The sequence below is a fragment of the Pezoporus occidentalis genome, unplaced genomic scaffold (assembly GCF_034315485.1).
Source record: "Pezoporus occidentalis ecotype Australia unplaced genomic scaffold, CSIRO_AGI_Poc_V1 ctg7, whole genome shotgun sequence".
NCBI lineage: Eukaryota > Metazoa > Chordata > Aves > Psittaciformes > Psittacidae > Pezoporus > Pezoporus occidentalis.
This window is the reverse complement of record NW_026916052.1, coordinates 9,754,348-9,773,692: the sequence shown is the minus strand read 5'-3', so window position 1 is coordinate 9,773,692 and position 19,345 is coordinate 9,754,348. Positions and strand designations below refer to the sequence as shown.

General features: G+C 36.6%; 1 protein-coding gene across 5 annotated transcripts in view; it reads right to left on the bottom strand.

Annotated features, from left to right (window-relative positions):
* Positions 1-19,345, bottom strand: part of LOC134175569 (SAM and SH3 domain-containing protein 1-like) — a 540,237-nt gene that overhangs the window by 292,892 nt on the left and 228,000 nt on the right. The window lies entirely within an intron of this gene.

The window sequence follows — 19,345 nt, the reverse complement described above, 5'->3', positions numbered from 1 at the left end:
CTACTGATTTTGTTTATTATTTTATTTTAAAATATATGGAATATTTAATTCTGTCACAATACACATTGGGGAAATTAGTCGAAGGCAGTTTATATTATTTTGGGGTAATGTTAATATCTTTTTCTATGTGCCATTCTTCTTTTGAATTTGCTATTGATTCAGAAAATAATTATTAAAAAATCCTGTCCTGAGCATGAAAATAAGTGTTTATTCAGTATTAAGAACTTTCGTGTTTTCAAATCAAACAAATATAAGCACAATTCTCCAAAAGACCTACTGATTCTTCTTATGTCTTTTAAGACTTGCTATTTTACATATAGAGTGTATGACCTGACCGTGATCTGAGGTAGGCACCATTAACTGGCTAAAGGACACAAACACCCCATCTCATTATTTTGTGTTGGGGTTGCATGAAAAGTATATAAAGAAACCTATAAACCTATATAAAAGTATATCAAGAAACCTATAAACATTTATACAGTGCTTTAAATATTAAAGCCAGGAACGTTTTTCCATGTTGCCTGATCTTCCTGAAGGCTACCTGCAGAAAAGGGGCTAGGGAGGGGGAAGAGGAAGCAGGACAAGAGCAGGGCAGCCTCGTTTTGCCCTTCACCCCTACAGTCAGGTTCTCCACTCTAATTCCTCTGCTTTCTACAGCAACACTTCAAGAAGCAAAGCTAAGAAGGAAGAATAGTCATGGAAATAATTTATCTGTTTAGGGCTGGATTAAATTGCATAGAGGGAAGATGGGAAAACAGGAGGTGATGGCCACCTATCTACTTTTTCTCATTTTCTGTGCTTAAGCACCAAGACAGACACTGACAGGTTTGAGGCAATGCACTGCCATCAGAACTGTTGCTCAACCTAATTTCAAAAGGCAAATAAGGCAGCTGGGTAAGAATCCAGTTATTCGCAAAGCTGAATAATAAAAATCATGCAGTGATTTTTAGATCATGCAGTGACTGTGCTACAGATTAAAGATGATGGTAATTTCTTTGAAGAAAGATAGCATGGGGTGGTGGAGTTTCTTTTATTGGTGGTGTTTGGATAATTGGTCTTTTCCAGCAATTAACCCAGAAATGTCCCATTTTTCAATTAGGCAAGAACCTCATTTGCACATTCTTAGAGACAACAGGATAGTCTGCCCCCTGTGGCTTTTAAATGATGCAAAGTTAACCTTATTTGTCCCTGCAAAAATATTTCACTTGCATGTTCAAACAAGTTGCCAGAACTCCTCTTCAATGGAACAAGGTAAAAATTTGTCGGCTACAGGAGGAGCAGTGATTGCAATCTCCAGTGCTGCACTGAATTTAATTTCCTGCCACAGCTTCACAAGAGCACTGGGACTGGGGGTGCACAGTTCTAGTTTAGTGGAAGGAAAACTTACTCAGTATGCAAGGTTTGCTTATAAATATGTGCATATAAAGCTTATATTTTATACCTAAAATTCAGGATTTCAAATGCAATAGCTTTCTCTAAGAAAACCAAATTCTGTGTATGTTACTTGAGTAGTATTTTCAGATCACAGAACCTCTGAATTATGTTTTGCCTTCCTGAAGCCTAAGGCAGCTGTAAGTCCATAATCGTACTGTTCCTTGGGCTTGCAGTAAACCCAATCACGTACCTCAATATTTGCCTATTCCAAATAGCACATTTGAAATACACATGGCAGAAGAACAACTCGGTTTAGCCTCTCCTTTGTTAAGACTTTCAAAGATACAGAAGCTGCTTGAACTTGCCTCTCTGCACTATTCAAGATGTCCTTGTATTCTATTCTATATTCATGTATTCTAAAGATCACATGACTCAGACCCGGAGTTATGCAATAATTTCTCATTCTTTTTTAATCTCATTAACATTGCCTTCACCATCTCTCAAAAGTACTACCCTTGTTCTCTTAGGTCTGCTTCAAGCCTTCGCTCTGCTTTAAGCAGAAGCATTAACAATAGTGTTTATACGCTGCATTATAAAATACCTGGTTATGTCATGTTTAAATATGTTGCTTGATTCTCACATTATGCCAAATTACTGGATAAATGGGAAGGAAAGAAGGGAGCATCACTGCTGAATTGTCATGTACGTTTGGAAAAAGACCCATGATTTTAAGGTCCAACAGGTTTTCCTTCTGCTGAACTGGGACCTATTTAAAACAAAATGATAGATTTAAAATGATTTCCTAGTGGATTTGATTACAGAAATAAATTAATGACTGCTATTAAATAAAACATTTTTTGCACTGAATATTATGGTAACTTGATTTGCATAATTTAACAGTTGCAGGGACTTCAGGAAATAACAATGTAAATGAGTGCTGAAAGTATACATTAATGAAAGAGGAGATTTTACTATGCATAAGACTCTCCCCCATGATGTTATTGTAAGGTTATCTTTCAGTCCTTAACTACATTTGTATATAAGGTTAAAACAATTTGGTGTCAATATCTCTGGTGTCACTCCATTCTGGTGTTCTTAGAGATTTTTACAAGTTTCCTTCCCATATCTTTTCCATACAGGACAAATTAAGTTCTGAATATACAGAGAGAAATCCACGCAGCTGACAGAAATTAAAAAAAGAAAAAAAAAGAAGAAAAAGAAAAGAAGCCATTACTAATAAGCTATAAATAACGCTTTACTGTTTCCTGCCAGGCAAACCCTGAGGAAAACAGATATTTCATATAATTTGATGAGTGCTTTCCTAATAATAATTGCAAAATAACAAAATTTTCACTTAAATATTTCATAAATCATTAATGAAAAGGGTTTCAGTTGCAGTTCATAAATTCCACTTTGTTAAAAAAAATAAATTGGAGTAAAATGCACAGATCAATGCTTATGTGGCAATCCATGATATGATTTTTAATTTTTGTATGTTCACTGCCATACTCAGGAGTTACTTTTCTTCATAAACAACATTATGATTCTTTTTTAACATCCAATTTTCATACACAACCCCAGATAATTTTACTTTCAGTTTGACCTCATTTGCTGATGGAAAAAGCACAAAAATATCAAGATAGTATTCAGACTTCATAAAAAGTTTAAGGCTAGCTGGCTGCCCAACCAACATGTAAACTAGCAGATGCTTAGGTCCAGTGTCCTGCTTTGACAGCCACAAATAAGGGCAGGTAAACACTGAGCTAAGTGCTCTCAACAGGATTTCAGTCAAATCTGAGAGCTCCAACTTAGCATGACAATGTGTCACCTCCAACTTAACTGCACTCTGGGTTTGTACAAGGGACACTGAGCAAGCCAAGTAAAACAAGTAATCTGAAACCATGTTACACAGAAGCTCACTATTACTGCTGCCCACAGTGGTTCTACTCACTTTAGCATAAAGAAACAAATCCTGCAATGGAGGATCGTGGGCATCTTCTGGGACTATACTGATTATTTCCATACAAATTCAACCCTCACTTTCAAAATGAAGAAATCGAAGACAAAGAAAAAAAAAAACACTAAAAAAGCCCCCACAAACTTCTTATTAAGCCTTTCAAATTAAATTTAATAAACTCAAAAGTACAACAATAAGCTTCTGATCACAATCTCTCCAGACTGGACTTCTGAATTAATGCAACTAATGCGCTTTTTGCTTTACGGAATGCGACTCAGAGTAATCCCACCAAAATCATGGTAAGGTAAAGGTGAGGTCATGGACTACAAGAGATCCCAGTGCAATACAAAATGTCTGTATACAAAATCAGAAAAGTAACTTAGCTCTGATCTTGAAAACAACAAGTTGGAATGTGTAATCTAGCTACATGGGTATACCCGCTTTGTTACATACATGTTTACACAGTTTAAAGACTTCAAGATCATTATTTTAGTTCAATGAAAGACACTGGGTATTTGTCAGTGGAGGTTGACGTTTCTTTTGACAGATATCATTAGCCAGCTTTCTATAGAAAAAACACTACTTAGGAAAACCTCAATAGTGTAATCACAAAGAGCAAAGTTAGATACTACTTAAGAGATTAATGAAGTGGAAGTAAATTTATTAGAAGCAATCTGTCATTGCAAATTTCACATCTGCTCAACAGACAAGATTGAGGGGTGGATTTTCTTGTTCTCTGTACCTTGCACTGTCAGAAGACTGAGATCTTATTCGCTTCATTCTTGCTCATAAGACATCTTGAAATGCAATCATTCATCTTTTAAGATAAAAGCCTAAAAGAGGCTTTTCTGGAATCATATACTTAACAAAATTGATTTTGTTAATAAATATACACACGGTCCACCAAAAACGTAAAAGAAAAATAGTTCAAGAAATGTAACAAGCAAAAAAAAAAAAAAACAAACCCAAACAGCAAAACAGAACACCACCACAAAAAAAAACAACATTCCTCACCCCTAAATGGTCATCAATCCAGGATTCTTTCTGAAAGGAAATAAGGAAATCTATCCCTTTAGCTAGATGGAGAAACCTTATGATAGCCTTAATCCAGGCATGCCTCAGAATCATGTTCAGCTGAAGTAACCTGCTAAGATGTTGGGAAATGCTTTCCCAACCTATACATACATATCAAATTTTGTAAGTCTAAAGTAATTGTTATGAACACCAAATCCAACATTTATAGTAACAAATGTTGTAAAAAATGTTCTAAAAAATAAATTCAAAACTATTGTTTTGAATGGCTATTTTGAAACATAAGATTTTTAGTGTTTATGTTTCTGGTACTGTAATTGTACATTTGATGTTTCCTTTCAGCAGCAGCAAAATGCACCGCTGTTTCTGTTGATGTTTTAGTCTTTACTGTAGCCTTTAACTTGGCACTTAATGCAAGAGAACAAGCAACAGGGTAACAGAAGTTGTAAGCTAAAGGTTTTTAAAAATTTTCCTTTTGGAAAATAAAACTGAACTTGATCAATAAGAACATAACAAGTGATTGAATATAGAAAAGTGGCAGTAGAAACATTTACAACCTAAAAAACGGTGTACGAGAAAACCTGCAAAGCCAGAATAATTAAAACGTTTGCTGTTTATAAAGGATTAAAGATTTACTTTTCCCAGTTTCTGCAATACTATTTTGCTTTATTAAAGTTTCTCAACAGAAGTTTGAAAGCAACCTGAGCTGCAATACGAATTCGAAAATATTCAACATCAGCATTAATCTCAAATTCAGTTCTTAACGTTTTGAAGATTGCTGCAATACAATGCAAAGTAAAAATATCTATCACAACTGAAAAAAAAAGCTTTATATATAATGATGCTAAGTACAAATGAGCATCACTGGAGGTAAGCAGTATTAGAAGACAAAAGAGAACTATGACAAATAGTTAACTGCAGCTTTAACAGTGAACAACTTCAGATGTTAGGAACCAGTACCCTCAAACAAAATGTAGAATGAAAGACAGGCATATCAGTATACCATAATCACTTGAAATGGGGTGCAGCTGTTAAGCTGGTGGACTGTGTATTGGCATGGAAAGACACAGCACATATTTGCCCTGACACTGGTATGATTTGCTCTGGCCAACCTCCTTTGAGATAGCTCTTCAAACAACATCCGGATTTGTGTGTCTCTGTTATTCTTAGAAAGGTTCAAAGCACAAGTATGAAAAAGCCTACACAAGCACAAAACCTGACCTTCACCTTCCCATTTTCTGATGTTTCTAGTCCTGCTTCTTCAATAGAAAACTAAACCAGGGTTGGAAACAGCATGGGGCATGGATCTCAATGGAAAATATACAGTAAAATCTGCTTTCTTTAGTATGCTTCAAGAAAAAAAAAGTATTTGTCTGCCAGGAATTAATTTGTGTTTCTACCCAAAAAGGAGATAAAATTTAAAAGCTGAAAAAATAATACGTAATTAGGCTTGACACTGATAGAACTACGCTCTCAAGCAGACAGTTCACACACAGACCACTGGCAACTCATCAGCAGAGTTTGTATACAAGGTTACACGCGCACACAGCTTCCTTCTCTCATTATTACTGGTATCACTGGCAGGAGATTTCTGGACTTTCTAACCACAAAGCCAATGCTCAACTAAAGAAAGAGAGATGACAATTCCCATGAGTTCATTTATTCAACTTTGGCATGAAATGTTACTCTATTTGGACATTTTTCGCTCTTAAGAGTTGTCAGTTTTCTGAGCAAATGTTTCCCTTAAAGCCAGCAAAAAAAAACCCAATTAAAAAAAAAAATAAAGAAAGCAAGCACAGCTGGGTATTCTCCAGCTAATTTACAAATACCTTGAGTAAAACCTGAATTTTACAAGTACAAGCTTTAACTACATAATAATTTTTCTTCTTTTTTTTTTCCTCCACAGAAAATGCAGATGGACTGTGCCAAGTGACAAAAAAATAATCACAGTACAAATAAATCAACCTAATTTAGTTAAAGAGGTGAACTGCTCTTTTTTGTTATAGCAAAAATCTACTGGGAAAAAAAAAGCCATTTTAATGAAGAGCTATTCTATATTAGCATGACCTCCTCTACCTGCATCCAAAAAATACCATCAATATAAACAATACTGTTGGCAAAGGCTAAGTATGTTGGTTATGGTTAAAATACTACCATTGTATGTAATTCATTCTTTAGTTCAATATATAAATGAAAAACACATAGGATAAAGATCTGCAGTCACAAAACCCCCAAACCCCTACAAAAGAAACGAAAAATCAAGCAGGGTCATAAAATTTCATTTCAAAGCCGTGACTTAATAGATGATGCTTGAACATGAGATCACAGCACTTTCAACAGGAGGGTTACACACATATTGCCATTCCCAAGTCAATGCCAGAAACATAAAAGGATGTTTCTCTCTCCTGCAGTCCACTGCCTCATTCATCACACATCTGCTTAGACAAAAAACCCTGTGGAATTTGCATACCTGAAGTAGAAAATTCCTCCCTTATCATCTAAACCCCAAGTTCCTAAAAACCACTCTGTCTTTCCCTTTCACCCAATTATGGTATATCAGCAACAACTAGTACACAAAACAAAAATTCAAGCATTTCTTTTCGCTCTGAAAGAAGCCACGGATAGGTATTCAATTTTTTTTCCTTTCATACACACATGCAATTTATAAAGTCATTTTCAATTAAAAAATTACATACAGCAATAAGTCTGAGCCACTAACAATCAGAACAGTGCTACTGCAAAGCGTTGCGAAATAATGCTAAAGGAGGTGAGGAAAACAACATTTATTACTACAACTGAACACATGAAAACTGGAAGACAAGCAGCCAAACCAGAAACACAAGTAATCCACTTCACCTAACGAGCTTCTGTACTGTAAGACCAAACAAAACAAAGCTAATGGTAAACCACAGTAATATGAATAAAAATGAGTTAGGATACCTGCAATCGATGCAACTGAGCAGATCTGTAGAGAATAGATCATCTTTTGTATCCAAAACTACCAACAACTTGTGTAGGAGAAGCAGCGTGTGTGTATGTATATACACAACCTTCTAGAAACCATCTGCTGCCAGTTGTGAAGCCAACTTATGGTGTTAATTTACACACAGCTGATCCCTATATTTATGTGATGGAGAACACTTACCACAGCAGTTAAATGTGTCCCCAAGTCATGAAGAGAAAGCTTCCACTTACCTAAAATAAAATAAATAAAATGAAAGAAGATTAAAATAAGGTATCAGGAAATCTGTTACAGATCAACGTTTAGGTGGGGAAATGGAAGTTTTACTTCAGTTTTGACTCTCCCATCTTCCCCTCCTCCCACAAAAAAAAATGTAAGAAATGTTTTGCAAGGGATAAAAAACAATAGCAGTCTGCATGTGTGCTACAACCAGCATACATGTGATCAATACACATCATCTTCAATATGCCTCTTATCCAAATAAGGCTCTTATCTAGCATGTATTATCAAAGAAGGGGTAGTTTGAGAACACACCAACAGTTAACCACATGAAATGCTTAATGCATAAGGACACTTAAAAGAGAAGTCAGAAGGAGAGAAAAAGCAAAAGAACAAAGCCATTCCTTTGCAACTGATATCACCTCTGAACTGCACTGCTCATTTTCTAAGTTTACCATCATAGGAATCATTTGAATCATGATGTGCATTTAAATAAGAACCCTGAAAGCCTGTTAAGGAGAAACAGGATTTTCTACAGCTTATAGCTGACCATATCATAAACTTCTAATTCTAAGATGATTTTAAATAGTTTCTATGTTTATATGCAGTTGTGCCCTTCTAACATAGACTTAAAATGCATCCCTTTTTTTTCTTTTTAGCACAGCAAGAATGTTCGTATTATCTTGGAGCTAGAGACGCCATGTAGCTAGCACAAAGCTGTGTCACACAGCACAGTTGCAGAGCCCCTTCCACAAACAGATGATGTGCCACCTCCTAGTCCAGAGGGCCTGAGCTCCCCCTCACTGACCCCTGGCAGACTGGGGTACTTGCTCAGCAGCTCCACAGGAGACTGCTCCTCCACTGGGATCTCCTGGCTGTGCATGAGAGTACAGATCAATGATGGAACACTGGAGATATTTTCTACTCATACCCAACATTCAGCAAATTTCACCTGTTACCCCCTAGGTAAAGCTCTTCACTAACTCTTTTTTTTTTTTTCTTTGTAAAACTTGTATCATCTCTAACTAATCTAAGACCTTTTGAGAAATACATTTCCCTTCAGCCTTTCACTTAATGCTTGAATATTACTCATAGCTAAGAATTTACTTTTCTGTGTCCTTTCATGCAGACACTCTGCAGCGAAGGACCCAAAATGGGCTCTAAACAAATGCTCATATTTGGACAAGGAAATTCATATTCTAGGAACACTGAGTAAAGGTCAACACTGTTTCTAAGATGCCTCTTATTTTTTACTGCTACAGGGTAGTTAGAAACACAGAAAACCAGTTGACTTTTAGCAAACATATATAAACATTAAGAGTTACTAAAGTGTATGCTGCAATCCTGGGAAGTGTAACCAAAATGTTTAACTTGGGTGGCTGTCAGAATGACCAGGCTGCATCAGATACAATCCTGCTGCTGCTGCTGCTCCTCCTGGGCAGTGCTGCACATCAAGCTGTGCTTTACTCCTTTACTCCTCCACAACACCCCACTGTTAAGTCACCTAACAGGCTGTTAGAAAAATCCCATATTTCACTTTAATTGAAATAAGAAAATCAACAAAAGCAAAAAAAAAAAAAAGCAAAAGCAAAAGCATCTGCTTTCTATACATTTTAGTTCTAGCAGTTCATGACCAAGCTTTTTAAGAATCTGTCTTCCATCTAAACTATGGCACACAGTGTATTACTCCAATGTAAAATGTCCTGTTACTGCATATATTTCACAAACAGACTTCTCATTATACGACCTTGTATCATCATCCTACTCATGATTCCATTATTATAAAAAGAACAGAAATCAAACCCACAGTGCACAGGTACTGAAGGTGCTACCACTAATTCATCAATACCAGCAGGTATAGCTGTATCCAGAAGAGAGAAGCAGTGCTGCAAGATAAGCCTTTGGCAGGAATAGCTTTCTGCCAAGTTTCCGGACTCAGTCTTGGAGGAAGATAAGGACACCTTGAAATCCCAGATCAGAAAAACTTTTGTGTAAAAGTTAACCCTGCTTCAGAGTCACTTTGGTTTCAAGTCTACACGCTTTACCAAGCTGGGATTTTAGAAAAACAAAAGCTTAGTATGCTATGCGATGAAAGCCATCTTTTAGTCAATTCTAGTTAAAAAGAGAGCTAAATCACAAAAAGTTATGGCTATTGCACATACGCAAACACAGGTTGTTTTAGTCCAAAACCAAAACACTGCAAGTAATAAACAGGAAAGCTTTTCTTGCCCTAAAATTGTTTCTGTTCTACTGCCTGTAACATAGCTAAACCTGTCAGCTTCGACATATATTTTATTTTAAACAAAATCCGTAGTATCCTGATGTCAAACTATTCCTCTTCTGCCATTTCAATCCCAAGTAGTCGAGGCATCAATACATAGGGCACTGCTTAGCTGCTAAGGAAAACAACATAAACGATGTTTTTCTTTCTAGCAAGCATACGCAGAAGTATCTATAAACCCTTAGTCTGTATTGTAACAATCCATTTTTATCCTCCTTCATTAGATTCAGTTTAAAGGGATTTGTTTCTGCACCAACTTGCAGTGAACCCACAAAAAATATGCCTGTAAAATGGAGATAAGCTATGACCACAGTTGCTGCTCTGTTAGCTTGCTTGCATGGTGGATGTTTTTGTGATTATAGTTACTCCGCGATTTAACGGTAGGAGGTTAATGGAAATGTTACTTGCTACGGTAGCAGGCTAAATCAGTTGGGGGAAGGAAAAGAAATGTGTTTACACTTGAAGATGTCACATAAAACAGTGGGAAGCTCCCACCCCTGACACCAGAACTGGCATGCTCATTCAAGGACTCATCTACATTATTACATGCTCCTTCACATTTAGAAATCTATTAATTTACAATTAGTTGTATTGATTTTTTAGCAGATTCATAATTTCTGTGATAATTTACAGACTACTGACAAAATTAACTATGCCCCTTCCAAAGATAAACATTATTGATAAAGAGGCCTTGGTATGAGTTACTGAACACACCACTGACAGTCTGGATTTTCTGCTGTAAATTCCACATTAATTACAGCAGAACTGATTGGTAGATTCTATCTGTTCCACCGAGAGTTTCCTCCCTCACTCCTGACAGTATCCACCAGCAGGAAATGTAATCAGCCACTGGAGATAATGTCAGTTCAGCCTTGGATGCCTTGTTAAGTTAAAGAGATTTAAAATAATGTATTGTGTATACCATCTCATGTTCAAGGGTGATGTGTTCTCAAAAAAACCCCAAACCAACCAAAAGCTATAAATAAAATCTGAAAAGAAATGCTGCATAAAATACAATTTAATCATATTTTGAGAGCTATATCTACTATATCTACTGTGGTACTGAATAAAATAACAGTGGGTCAGTGACTGAGAATGAATTACTTTTAGAATATATACTGTATAAACCATGAGAGTGTATTTCCTAGAACAACAGTCATTGCTTATTGTTTTACAAAGTATTATTTTAATAAAATAGCCGTTTTATAAAACAGGCTTCTACATATTAGTTCTGGCATGTTTTTGCAATTCCTTCACATTTACATGAAAAAATTACTTCCAATAAAAATATCTCATTTTCCTTCTTTTCTCAGTGCTTCACTTACTGACAGTGTGAACAGAATTCCTTTCAATGTTACATGAATCCCTTTCAATATAAAGTTGGTCACTACATAAAACACTTAACTGCATGATTCAAAAAAACATGCTACAGAAACTCTGTATCAAGTGCTAATCATAAAATCTCTGCCAAAGACCTCCCACCTTTGAGAAATCTTTAGTTCCGTGCATATCATAGAATCACAGAATGGTTTCGGTTGGAAGGGACCTTAAACATCATCTAGTTCCAACCTCCCAGCCTCTTCAAAGTAAAAATTCTCCCTTTCACTGACAAGCTTTCAGTAAGTTACGGAACATAACTTTGTAAACTCTCTGCATCTGGTATCTTGGCACCAAAATGAGCTATTGATACATATAAATATAAATTAAAAAGTAAATATCAAGAAGACGTAACTTGCATACACAGATATATTTCACAAGACTAAAAATATTGGTTGTGCAATGTTGGTGCTGAAACTTTTATCTCTGTGCGGCACCTGCTCAGTGAACAGTCAGACTTTATCTTTGTGAAATTCTGTGTTAGCCTGGGTTGTATTTATGGCACCCCAACAAAACCCTGGCAGAACTGTTAAACAGTACATAGTTAGTTATACACTATTCAATCACAGCAGAAGCTGAGCGGTGTACAAACTCTGATGAACTTATCTGCATCATATTAAAATTGCGCATATGGGGCATCAAACTTCTACATACGAGAACAAACAAGGAAGATTATCTACAGTCAATTGCATTAGTCCTCCATATAAGATCTTGAGTACTAGATAAGGCATGGACTTTCAGGGAGTAGGAGGAATAGGGAATGCCATGCCATAACTCTCACAAAGCAAGGAGGTAGCTGTAAGCTACAGGGGCAGCTGCAGTTTTAACTTCTGAGCCCCTGACTTTGTAATGTCACTATGTTCTTTAAAACAGACTTTGTAAAGCTTTAGAGGGAGGGATCAACTTTTTTGTGAAAATGTAGTAATGTATTAACTTGATTAGAAATATTGCACTGTGCAAACAGTGAACAAAACAGTATCTTTTACAATTACCTTAATATTCCTGAAAACTAGGTATCACAAGAAGTCCTTTGCTGTAAAAATGAATGCTGCTTGAGGATGAGAAAATGAAGGTCTCAGAGGTACAAAATAATTTTTCCTGCAATATTTTGGAGCTTACCAATTAGCAATGTAACCCAGATCATGACTGTCACTTGTGCTTCAAAGGCAGTCCCACCTGTCCCCATGTGCCATCATTCAGCGTATCTTTACCATAAGCAGGTAAACAAACTAATAAAATAAACATGATGGAAGAGTGGAGAGATCACTTGCTTCTGCTAGACCATGTCAATGTGCTAGACAGAATATCAGAATCTGTACTATCCAAAGATGATGTCACCAAGAATGGAAGAGAAATCAAGGGAAATGTTACAGACAAGCAAAATTAAGAACATATAACTGGACATAAGACACTACTTCCATTTGATGAAGCAGCCAATTTTAACACAGATGTTACCCTGTACTAACACATTCCAAGTGCTACCAGATAGTGCCAGGCACTTGCTACATACCAGCCTTGTAAACCCTCATTCTCTTTTGTGTGTGAAAATTTGTGAAGTGTAACATTATTTGACTGTCTCATTTCTCAGCAGCACGCAGCACAGCCCTGGTTTCCTCTATCATCTCCTGTTGCCGTACTCTTACCTATCTCAATAACAAATGAGCCCTCAGTGTTTACCCTGATCAAAATTCATAGCTACAGCTAACAGCTGCAGTTCTGCACTCATCTACCAGAATAAAAGGCTGTGGTCTGATTAGCGATCAGCTGGGCTACACATTACGACTAAAAATATTCCACGTTGCTACTGACAGTCACAGTTCATTTACCCCTCATTGTGATAGATGCACAGTCAATCATGAGGAGAAGGTCGGGAGCCACTTAGACATACTTAGACCATAAAAAGGGGCAGTATGAACCTTCATACATAAATCACAGAGAAACGCAGTGGACAAGCAATATTACAAAAACAAACACTGGATTTACTATGTGGAAAAACATTACCATATGTCAAGGCCATCACACTTAAGACACAGTCTTCTAAAGACTCACTAGATCAGGACAGACAGACAAACACATATTCAAGGCATTTTGTCTGCAGAGGAGAGCTACCAATCTACCCAAGAGCCAAGGCAGAAGATGCTTGCTTGGCAGGGGAGCTCAAAGACATGCTTTCTGCTGTTGCAGTTCCTCCTGACCACTCTACCAGGAACTACTTAAAATTTTGGCATTCCTAAGTAAGTTCATCCATTGCTGTTAAAGGACAAATCCCCTTACTGTTCTAGTGATGTACGTCATTGAGCTTATATAACTATTTCCACTGGGTTTGGCTGGGTTAATTTTCTTCATAATAGCTTTTACGGTACTATGTTTTGGATTTGTGACCAAAACAGTCGATAATACAGAGATGATTCCCTTACTGCTGGGCAACGCTTACACAGCATCAAGGCCTGAAACCAGGCAGCACACTAGCTAGGATCAGGGAATCTGAAAGGCTTGGTCAGTCGCACATTGTTTTCAGTGCAGGGAGCTATTTACACACATCACATCAGACTGTGATGTTATCTGTGAAAAGGCAGATAGCCACAGCAGCAGGGACCACACAGCACTCTATTAATACAGGAGCCTGTTCAGCTCTGCATGGGTTCAGATGTAACAGCTCTGCCCAGAGGGAACAGGCCAATTTATGGAACCAATGCTTAAAGTGTATCTAAGGAGGGCAATACTGAGCTTCACTGTAAATATCACAAAGATAACAAATGGTTTCATGCAATGGGACTGGAATGAAAATCACGAATTAAAAAAAAAAAGGAGGAAGAGCTGACTGATACCAAGAAAACTTTAGATCATCAAGTTGCTGAGTACTGCAGGAAATCAAACAAATAAAGATCCCAAGCCCACCTCTAAGAAGTTATCACAAATTTCCTTCTCCCACAGCTCGAGCCTGTCACCTCTGCCATATACCCCATTTAGAGCTAAGAATCAGCTCATTACTTGCCTCAGTTCTACTCTCAGAACAATAAACCTGCGTGTAAATGGAGTGAAATTAGAAATTACAGAAACCCTTAGAAGTATTGCAGCTCCCTTCTTTTGTCTAACTTCTGTGCAGTATTAATCTGCTTCAAGCACTGTTAGTTGAACCCAAACCAGCTTGTGGAATGGCCAAGGGCAGATATCTGCAGAAGAAAACCTGCACAATTCTAAGGTTTTATTGACAGGAACCTCCACTGAAGTTATCTTTTGTAAATGCAAGAGCATTATATATACATTTAAGCTCAGCATTTAATAAATTATTGCACACACACACACATACATATACACACAATCATACAATCATATATACACACACTCATACAAACCTGCAAAAAGTTATTTCCTCACTTTGTTGTTCATGCGGGTTTTTTTAAGGAGAATACTAAATTTCCATAAATTGTACTGAAATCCTTACTCTATTCATAAATGGGTAAAAATAATGAAAGCTCAAGAGACTATACAGTAAAGAAAATGTCCTGCTTTTGTAGAGAATCACACTATGTTTCTGAATATTCACAGCTGCAATTGGTGTTTCTTTCAAAAGCATTCCAGATTAAATAAATGAAGCCACATGAGTCCTGTACGTCAAAATGCACAAAGCTGAGATAAACAGCTTCTCACTGGAGAGTGTTAAAAAACATAAGGTTGGAATAGAAGAAAGCGATATATAGGGATTCATTATGCTTTTTTTCCACATAAACTTCAGTTTAGAAAAAACTAAACACATAAAAGAAGAATACAATTTTACAACTGTAGCATACACTATAAATTAAATCCTTGGAGCTCCTTCTGTTTTCCCTTATTCGGCCAGCATATGCATGAAGACTGTAATACCCAGCAGTTGAGGTGAATGAATTCTCCATCACTCTGTACAGTAGCAACATGTTTTGGAAATACTATTTTCCAAAAGCAGATGCTTTGGGCCCACCCTTGCTGGTTAACACTTCACAGTAAACCTCCTTCCCAAACTGTTCTTTTACAGCTCATAAAGATTTATCATCTGGGTGCTTGGAGTATACTCTGGAAAAGATACAGGTACCTTGGTGATAGGGGGATAAGAAAAAAGTGTACCAAGTAACTTGCAGGTGTATAAATAGTCAAGACTACAGACAAGAAAATAAAATATGAAAAAAAAAGGAAATAGGGCTTATAAAGTGTTGGGTAAGAAAACAACAACACCCCTCCCCAAACATTACCACACCCCCACCACTCCCCATAATAAAAGCTCAAACATGTTGAAAGATACTACTAAGCAGTACACTCAGTTATCAGCACACTTTGGGGATTTAGAGTTCCTTCCCCATGATTTTGGTTTGCATTGTCCCATCTGTGAGCCAAAAGCCTCTCTAAAAGAAACAGTTGGGTTTGCTCTGCAATTTCCTTGTTAGTGACAGTACAGTTTGTCTAAGGAAACACAAGAGGAACTGTTTCAGACTGAAGAATCAAAACAAAAGTCCTGGTGCCAACCAAAATATAGTATTGAGGTACCTGCAATGCACAGGCAACACTATTTCTACTAACATACTCCCAGGTTTGTACCATAAAGCACAGCAAATATTTAAAATCAACTTTGTTTTCCTAATAGTTGATGCATGTAAAGACTTCCTCTTTACATGATACCTCACAAAGGTGTCTTAAGACTTTTTGAAATGTTTGTATAACTTTTGAATGAAAGATGATATAAAATTAGCAATATTGTTTACTTTAATCAAATATATAGTACTCTCATATAAATAATTAAAAATGGCTTTGCCATTAAAGTTCTAAGTGGTCTTTAAGATAGAGATAATGCAACCTATCTCTGTTTTTGAAAAGCCAAAGCAATGAAATACACATTCTTTCCTCCACAGAAGATGCTGTTAGCACGTAACATCACACCACTTGCCAAGCAATTTACACATGAACTCAGCTCATGCTTCTGACATGCCAGCCACTTGACTAATTTAAGATATCTATCTACATGGAGTGGGGTGAGCAGGAAGGTTTATTGTCTTCACTCAAGGAACTTCAAACCAAAGCAGAGACAAGCAGCAAATCCCCCCCAGTTTTGATGGTGCATTGCCTACAAAATTCTACACCAAAGGATGTATCAAGGAGTCATGTTTTTGAGGCTGTGCACATTCTGGGAAAAAGAGCTCTTCTGATGAGTATTAGAAGGTGCTGGCACAATGAATTAAGGTATCAGTTTATAACAGAATGTGATTATTTCCACATGAGTAGGCTCAGAAAAGGTGTGATTTTAAAACATGATTACACAAAGAATTTTGTAGGGCTTATCAGCAACACAAACTAAATCTTTATAGGATGGACCCGAAAAGAGCATTTTCCAATTGAGATGCCCACTGTGATTCAAATAAGAACTTCTAAACTTGCATTTATTTTTTTCTCAATGTTACACCTTTAAATATATTAAATAAACCTGCCAAATGAAACAGTGCATTGCAAGAACAAAAAAGCCATATCTTCCTAAACTGTTTATCTAAGAACCAACAGGCATAGTTTAATGATTATCATGAAGCCCTATAGATTATAACATTATGACTTTAAAAATGTAAAAACCCAAGGTTTGAACTGACAAGCCAAGTCATATTAAAGCGTAAGTGGCAATATTCCTGAGGCATGATATTAAAATTGATAAACACTGCTGACTCATATAATAGAAACCAATACCTTCAACAAAACCCACTGGAGCAGCAAGTATAGGAATTTCTAGTAGATGGTTAGACTCTCTAGTCAAGGGCATATTGGCTGCTAAGGCAAAATAAAGCTACCATAAAGCTGGCTTCATGCTTTTCATCTGAATTTTGTTAGTCTGTCTTGCCCTGGTAGCTCAGATTTGTTACTTTTAAACAATCTGGTTTAATCATGTTACAGAAACCACCACAGAAGCATTAATGTGCAAGGAATTATCAGGAAAAACAAATAGCGTACTTTACATATCTGCTCATTAAAACATAACTGGATGCTGGGGAAGTATCCCTTCATCAGGGCACTCCAGAATGATGCAGCACTTCAGAACAGAGGGCAGCAGTAATAAACAATTACTCTTCTATAGTAATGAAAAATCACTGAAGTAGTTTATAAGGAGGTCACAAGCACTTGAAACAATGGCATTTCAGGTCATGTCTGTTCTCCAGTCAAGAGCACCCATAATTAGTTATTCCCATGGTCATTTCCCCATTTTTCTGTCTAAAACCTTGTCCTCAGTGGTTTAAAAGTTTTCCAGTAGCTTAGCCAAGTGAACAAACAAGGACAGAAAATATGTAATGGTGATGAGTACATGACTTCCTCCAGCCTTACCTAGTTTTCTGATAGCTTTGCTTGATCCAAATAGAGTCAAGTCTTCAGCTCTTCATATTTCTTCAGAGAAAGGAAAGTGGATAAACTCTTTCTGATTTGCTACTTATTTGTTTAATATTTAAAGATACATACTCACAATGTATATAAAATACACAAAAATATATACTTCATGGTTTTGCTTTGATATTGATGTAATGGGAACAGAATTGGGATGCATTTCAGAAATCTCATATCAGATCTTGCAAGAGGAGAAAACAAAGTAAGAATATCACCATTTAAAAACCTAGCTGAAAGAGATAGTAGTAAGGAGAACTAAAAATAGGGAGCTACTTGTCACCTCTACCAGCATTAAAGATAATATTGCTTATGAAAAATCTAATTGCTGAATCTCTAAACATGGCATTCATGTACACCAAAAGACACTCCTCATGTCCACTGCAATTAGACCTCTTCCACAAGCTCTAATTTAGAGCTTAACTTGCTTGGGTTCACTAGCATTGAAATGCTGTCCCTAAGTATACAACACTCAAAGCCTTCTTTGAAGGTTTTTTTTTCTTTTCCTTGCATTTTCCAATTTATATTTTTCCCTCTCCTTTCTGAAACAGTCACTTTTAAAGGGTATTTTACAGAACTTGACTAGGTTGAAAAATTTTTGAGGTTAACTTTTCTATCACTTATAGAAAAAGCTGTTTATATGCAGTTTCTAGCATGCCTGTTGCAAACGGATGCCTTTCAACAGTATTTCCCTTTCCTCACATTTGCAGTGACTTAAGGAGCAATTCATTGTGTTCTCTGGTTAGATTCAATGGTTTGTGATATGTCCCAGCAGTATTCCCTCCCTGAGCTTCAGTAGCCAGCACATCGATGTATTTGCTTTCAAAAACCCTATGCTTCCGAGTTAACAACACTTAGAGTTACAACATTTGATGTAGAGAGTGTAAAAATGCCTAAAACATTGTTTTTAGGGTCAGGAACAATTGTTTTATTTGGAGTGATTCCTCTTTGTTTACAAAAGAAAAAAGGAAATGTAAAGAGAGAAGGGGCAAAGATTAAGATCCATTTTCATTGACTTTTCAAGAACAGAAAGAATTCTATTGGTTTACTTACATCTGTCAAACCCTTCTGTCCTTCATGAAGCAGCATAGCAACTAAACTAGTACTAAGTTGATTTAACATTTTCAGAGTGCTTTGATATCCCTCCCCCAGCCCCCCAAAGTAAGAACTTTGATCTAGTTCTTATTTTGAAATATGCTTTCAACCATTTGGTTCTTATCTACAAGGATAACCAACATACAGCATCGTCTTGTAATGATCTTGCATTTAGCTTGATTACCTAATGTGTCCATGGTCAAATCAATCATAAACTTTTCTTCAGCTCCTCAGTCCTCAGTGCCCAGGTCATCAGATTTTTCCCTCCTCTTACTTTTTATCAGTTATTGGAATGAAGCCTAGGGAAAAATCATTGCCTTTATTATATCAATTTGTACAGCTTTATAGCATCAGTACATATTTGGAAGACACGCACAAAATCCTGTTGTGGTATACCCTCTTATTTTCTTGTTTATTACAAAGGACATCTCTTTCAGTGCTTTTAGCAAACATGTGCTGGCCTCAAACTCTATTTTCATTGCTGTATTTCACTCTGTGATGCTGATGCATGTCAGCAGCACTGACAGGAATATACTTACAAGGAACTAAAAAGACCCCAACAACCTAGAGCCCTGAATAGAATAAATACATCCTAGCTAGAATTCCTAAGGGATGATAAAAGAAATACTGTCTACCTTGAATGCTTAAATGGGAAATTTTCTTT